The sequence below is a fragment of the Salvelinus fontinalis genome, chromosome 33 (assembly GCF_029448725.1).
Source record: "Salvelinus fontinalis isolate EN_2023a chromosome 33, ASM2944872v1, whole genome shotgun sequence".
Classification (NCBI taxonomy): domain Eukaryota; kingdom Metazoa; phylum Chordata; class Actinopteri; order Salmoniformes; family Salmonidae; genus Salvelinus; species Salvelinus fontinalis.
This window is the reverse complement of record NC_074697.1, coordinates 31976901-31983488: the sequence shown is the minus strand read 5'-3', so window position 1 is coordinate 31983488 and position 6588 is coordinate 31976901.

Sequence of the window (6588 nt, the reverse complement as noted above, 5' to 3'; positions counted from 1 at the left end):
CAGGGCGTGACACTAGTTGCTGTTTTCTAATCTTCTAACCATTCTGCCTTCCCTGAGCCTGCCTTCCGTTCTGTACCTCATTGATTCTGCCCTGGATTACTGACCTCTGCCTGCCCTCCCCTTCTATAATAAATATTATGAGAACTGTACTATCTGCCTCCTGTGTCTGCATCTGGGTCATATTCTGAGTCGTCATAGGAAATGCAATCTGCTGATAATCAGAGCTTGTTTAAGACAAATTGAGCACTCAATACAAAGAGTCTGTATCCAATCCACTACTGAGATGTGCATCCATGGGAAAACATCTGCCCTGAAAAGACAGCAAAGAAGTGAGACTAAGAAAAATGAAAGAGATAAACTATGCACCATTCATCTGTCAAACCTCAGCATGTTCCCTGTCAAACCCACCAAGTGGAAGACAAGAGCCAGGTCGGGCTACACAACGTGTCTACCATTTCATTGAGGAGTCAAAACACCATAGCCATTTCCTCATCAGCCAGGCCGCATGTGATGCTTTGCTCACAGGCATTTCACTACACCCACAATAACATCTGCTAAATATGTGTATGTAACCAATAAAATTAGATTTGATTTTGATTTAAAAGAAAAACACTCCCCTGTCGATCTGTTGGATACCTGTCGGTATGCCACGAGACATGATCTACAGGAGAGATTGCTCCCAGGCAAAACAGACCCTGAGCAGGAGCTGGGCGTGAGGCCCTTTTTCATTCCTCCACATAATCTTATTTTTGGCCTTGGGACATCGACCGGTTAATTCTTCATTCACACATCTGACCTGTTGTCTGAGCGTTATGGAAAATGTGTGGAGCGTTTAATAAGCTCAGACAGCGACGGTAGACAGATTTGGACGCCATGAAAATCCTCAGCAGTTACAAAGGACCTTTAAATATTTGTATGACTTGTGTCATTCTCTCAAAGGAGAGAGAGATAATGTTCATGAAAAGAAATCAACACTGTTTAATAAACTAGTGTTATGGAAGCTTTTCATTGAACCTCTTGGTACAATTGCAAACTATGCTGCCTTTGTTTGAGGCTAGGCCCGGATTGATTTATCACTGGTATTATGGCTGATATATTTACTTTTAGGGAGTGGTGCTGAAGATGTAGCCTATTCATTACATTAATAGATCACTACAGACTGTTGCTGATCCCCCATGACCAGACGTCATCTATGGTGATTACCAAGTTATTTATGCTCCTGTGCTTCTGGAAGGCTTGCCAAGTTGCAATGATGATGATGTCATTAGCTATAGCGCTAAAGAGTTGCAGACGTATCCCTGGGTAAATTTTCCTGCGAACGGACATAAAAGAACCCAGGAAAATGCTATAAATCTCTCCCTTTAGAAAAAAGTTAAAAGCAACTTGTATACACAATGTTTGGAAATGTGTGAAACAAATAAGAGCTATAGTTACAACTGCAATGACATTATTTGGTACGTTATCAAAACTGTCCATGACTAAATTAAATAGGAGCATGGAATCATTACGGCACAATGTAACACAGAGTGATGTATCACGGATATGCAGTACAGTATATCAAAGAGACATATTTATGGAGTCTAATTAATTTTTGGGGTTGTGTAATAACACTAACAGGTCACAGGCCTATATTCTGAGATTGATGTGATCAAATACTTGAACGTGTAGGCTAGGTCTCACAAAATCTGTTTCTTTGCCAGTTTCACTGACAAAGATAAAGCCTACTCCTGGACTCTGGTTGCTCCTGGACACTATGCTACTTTAAGTATCAGAAAGGGTCCTATGATGGATGTGTATGACCATGTAAACACCACAGGACTGCTTATGTGTTCATAAGTGAAAACATAGTGTGTAATAAAAAGTTTTGTTATAACTATGCAAATAATATTTTTTATAATATATGATTATTATCATGTAGATCTGATATGTATTGTTAACTACAGTGAGCAGGCCAGATCAAGCCACCAGAGATACCTTTGAACTCCCTCTGCTAGTTCCACAGCCTTCAATGAGCAGATAGATTTGCCATTAGGTAATGATGTCTGCTTCCAGAGCTCTTTGTTAAAAAGTCATTAAAACTAAAACAGGAAATTCTGAATGTTACTTACTGCCACCAGAGGAAAGAGAAAGAGAAAGAGAAAGAGAAAGAGAGAGAGAGAGAGAGAGAGAGAGAGAGAGAGAGAGAGAGATTCCCACCTCCAATCCCAATAGCTTGAGCACTTCCAAAGCAAATCTCCATCTGAAAACTTGAGGGTTTTGGAAATACTGAGACTTACACAAACACTCTTTGTGGTAAAAAAAAAAATACAAATAAAAACCTGAACAGGCCAGAAGAGGAGGCGACTGTAGGAGGTTAGGGCATTGTTCTGACCTCACATTCAAAGAAATGCATCAGAAAAGTCAAAGCAGTCGTTTTGGAACAAAGCTCGTCGTCATCTATCTCACTTTGTGGTTACTTTCATAATCGTAGTTATTGTTTCTTCCACACACTTGTGCTGTGCATTCTGGAGTTGAAGAAATCTGAATTTGATTGTGCCTATATGAGTGTCTGATCTAAAAGGGGGAAGACACTAAAGCATAATGTAATTCAAAGTAAATTCTCACTATAAATATATTAATACATAACATGAACCAATTTTTACACTTCAAAACTTGTCCCATGAGGTAAAGCATAGGACTTGTCTTATGCATCTCACTTGACTGGACCCAAACAGCTCAATGTTTCTTTTTCATAACAGGTAATATCAATTTTCCAGGTGACATTCATTGGACAAACGTGAAGTCCAGTCAGTAATGAGGCGTAGAATACTTATTTTTCTGGAAAATTGGGAATTACATGGGGTTTAGCCAATACATACACGAGGGCAGCTGCACGGCACTCCAGCTGCAATGCATCACCAGACGACCACAGGCTATTGAGCAATTACCTCTCAATAGATGATCCTCACCTGTAGTTATGCTCTTAAAACTCCACAGCAGAGATGGGCATTGCCAAGCAGGTTGTGGAGGGATACATGGTCTGTTGGGCGTTCCTTGTAACTGGGAAATCCATGTGTGAATAAGTTGCTGGTTGAAAGTTTGCTGAAGGAACTGATTCATTGTTGGAACTTGGGAGGTGAGAGGACTTTCATAGAAAATAATAATTTAAAGCATGTAAGGACTGAACTAAAATAAAAACCAGCAGACCAGGTAGCTAAGGAAGAGCAAGTTTGAAGCTGGTTAGGTTATTAGTAACAGAACTGTATCAATAAATATCAACACATTTTCTTAGCCTTATAATACATTTTGGAACTGGGAAAAAAAACTTGTTTTGAGATCTTGATGCCAATCTCAACTCCTTTCAGTCATGTAATAAAATCTCCAAAAGCACTGTGTGGCAATGTCTGCAGTTAGGCGCCCTATCTGATGAAGACAAAAATACAGTCGTGAAATATTTTGTCACCAGCACTCTCGCAACTCTGACAGCCATTTCTTGGGGAGGCGATAACAGTCATCTTGCGAACCATGGCGCAAAGAAAACCGAAAGACAGGATTGGGAAAGTGCAAAGACAGCCAAGAGACATTTGGACTCAGGACATGTGTGGGGGGGCAAGGGACTTCAACAATGACAATTTTTTCACACCTCTTGATAGATAGTAGTCCAGATTTTCCTGTGCTCTTGTTGAGTACTTATTTTATCAGCAGTTTTCACAGCTGTCACTGTTTGTAGGCAAGATCTGGAGACATCCGTTGAGTGCAGAAACTTAAGATTGGAATGAAACTAATTATATCATTTCATGTAAATCCTGGTGCAGTATATATTTCTTATTTGAAATAATTCACTCTATTTATACCTCGTCCCCTCAATATATTGCTGCCAAATCCATAGAAATCGGTTTAGAAAATAAGCCAGAGAAAGGCTATTCAGAGGTATGATAGCATCTCTGCAAACGTCTATAAAATCAAGACAACATCCCTCAGGGAGTAGTCATTAGGCTTCATAAAAAAAATGTACAAATAAATACTTGCAATGACTCACCCAATGTTACACTAACATATTTTTTCAACAATGGATTGTTTTCTCCATAGCGGCCTGGCCCATAAGCTTACCTCTGCTCCTTGCCTGCTTAGTCATTTCAACCACAAACCACAATCCCCACAAAAGGGAGAGAATGATGCATCTCTTCAGCTGCTTAGCAAACAACAAGAGTGATGGAGAAAACCAAGTTCAGCAAAGGACAGATCCGACTAGCCACCTGAAGTTTGGACACGTGTTATCAGTAGACTACTTAGATTAAACTTAGAAATACACTCAGTGGTTGTTTATTAGGTAGACCCATCTAGTACCCCCTTTGTTTCCAGAACAGCCAGAATTATTTTGGGGTATGGATTCTATAAGGTGTTGGAAATGTTCATTGCTCAATTGGTATCAAGGGACCTAACGTGCGCTGGGAAAATATTCACCACACCGGTTCACCACCGCCACCAGCATGTAGCGTTAACACCAGGCAGGATGGGTCCATGGACTCAAACCACTTAAGCCAAATCCTGACTGCCATCAGCATGACGCAACAGGAACTGGGATTTGTTGGACGAGGCAATGTTTTTCCACTCGCCAATTGTCCAGTGTTGGTGATCGCGTGTCCGCTTCCTCTTGTTTTTAGCTGATAGAAGTGGAACCCGGTGTGGTCCGAGATGTCGTTCTGCACACCACTGTTGTACTGCACAATTACATGTCTGTTTGTGGCCCGCCTGTTAGCTTGCAAGATTCTTGCCGTTCTCCTTTAACCTCTCTCGTCAACGAGCTGTTTTCACCCGCAGGACTGCCGCTGACTGGATGTTTTGTTTTTCACATAATTCTCGGTAAACACTGTCATGTGTGAAAAGCCCAGGAGGGTGGACGTTTCTGAGATACTGGATCCAGCGCCCCTCTTACCAATGATCATACCATGCTGAAAGTCACTTAGGTCACTAGTATTTGTTGAATGGCGCCGACAGAGAGGGTTGCCGTGCATCTAGCTCTTAGGAAACTTTGCAGTATTTCATTTTTTAAGTGTTATTTCCTACATTATTAGCCCAGAAAATGTTTTGTGTTATTACATACAGCCGGGAAGAACTATTGGATATCAGAGCGGAGGTAACTCACCAGCATTACCAGCATTACGACCAGGAATATGACTTCCCCGAATCGGATCCTTAGTTCGTACCGCCCAGGGCAATTGAACTGATTTCAGAGGCCGACCCAAAACACCACCGGTAGAGTAGAGGTACTCAGAGTGGTCTTTTAGTCCGACTCAGGAGGCGCGCATACCACCCACCCCTTCCAAATATTACTCACTAATGTTCAGTCTCTGGATAATAAAGTTGACGAGCTCAGGTCAAGGGTTTCCTTCCAGAGAGACATCAGGGATTGTAACATACTCTGTTTCATGAAAAGATGGCTCTCTCGGGATATATTGTCTGAGTCCGTACAGCCAGTTGGGTTCTCAGTTCATCACGCAGACAGTTATAAATATCTCTATAGGAAGAATAAAGGCGGGCATGTATGTTTAATGATTAACCACTCATGGTGTGGTTGTGATAACATACAGAAACTCAAGTCCTTTTGTTCACCTGACCTAGAATACATCACAAGTAAATGCCAACCGTATTACCTCCTAAGAGAATTCTCTTTGGTCATAGTCACAGCCGTGTATATTCCCCCTCAAGCCGATACCACGACGGCTCTCAAATAAATTAATTGGACTTTGTGCAAACTGAAAACACATATCCTGAGACCGCATTTATTGTATCTGGTGATTTTAACAAAGCAAATTGGAGGAAAATGCTGCCAAAGTTCTATCAACACATTGACTGTAGTCCTCACGCTGCTAAAACACTCGACCACTGTTACTCCAACTTCCGGGATGCCTACAAGGCCATCCCCCACCCTCCCTTTGGCAAATCTGATCATGAATCCGTTTTGCTCCTCCCTTCCTATAGGCAGAAACTGTAACAGGAAGTACCCGTGCCAAGGACTATTCTATGCTGGTCTGACCGATCCAAATCCACGCTTGAAGATTGTTTTGATCACGCGGACTGGGATATGTTCCGCGTAGCCTCCGAGAATAATATCTTGATCTTGGTCTAGATAGCACCTTTATTTCTAAGAGCATATAATGTTTGTTAAGAAACAGACACCTGTGTGAAGTGGTTCCACCACTGTCATTTGCCAACATGCTCTTTATGTCCTTAAGTTGTTTCCCTTCCCTGATCATAAACATGATTTAGCCTACAGGATGCATCTTTTATAGTTACCATCAATTTCCTGCAAAGGGATTTACATATTCAACTCTCCTCAGGTCAAAAGGCCTATCAAAAATTGTGAAACCATCAAGTCCTGTGTTCTCAGAAATGTATTTGAAGTTAACACGCATCTTTTTATTGGCAGATAGAGAACGTAGCCGGTTAAATACACTACATTTTACTAGAGTAGGGCTGTAGGAGAGAAGGGATTAAGGGAAGGAGACATGAAAGGAAAGGAAAAGGAAGGACTCGAACAGTGATCAGTCATTTATGAATATTCAATCATGTGGGAGGGATAAGGGTTTCGGCCTGAGTTTCATTCTC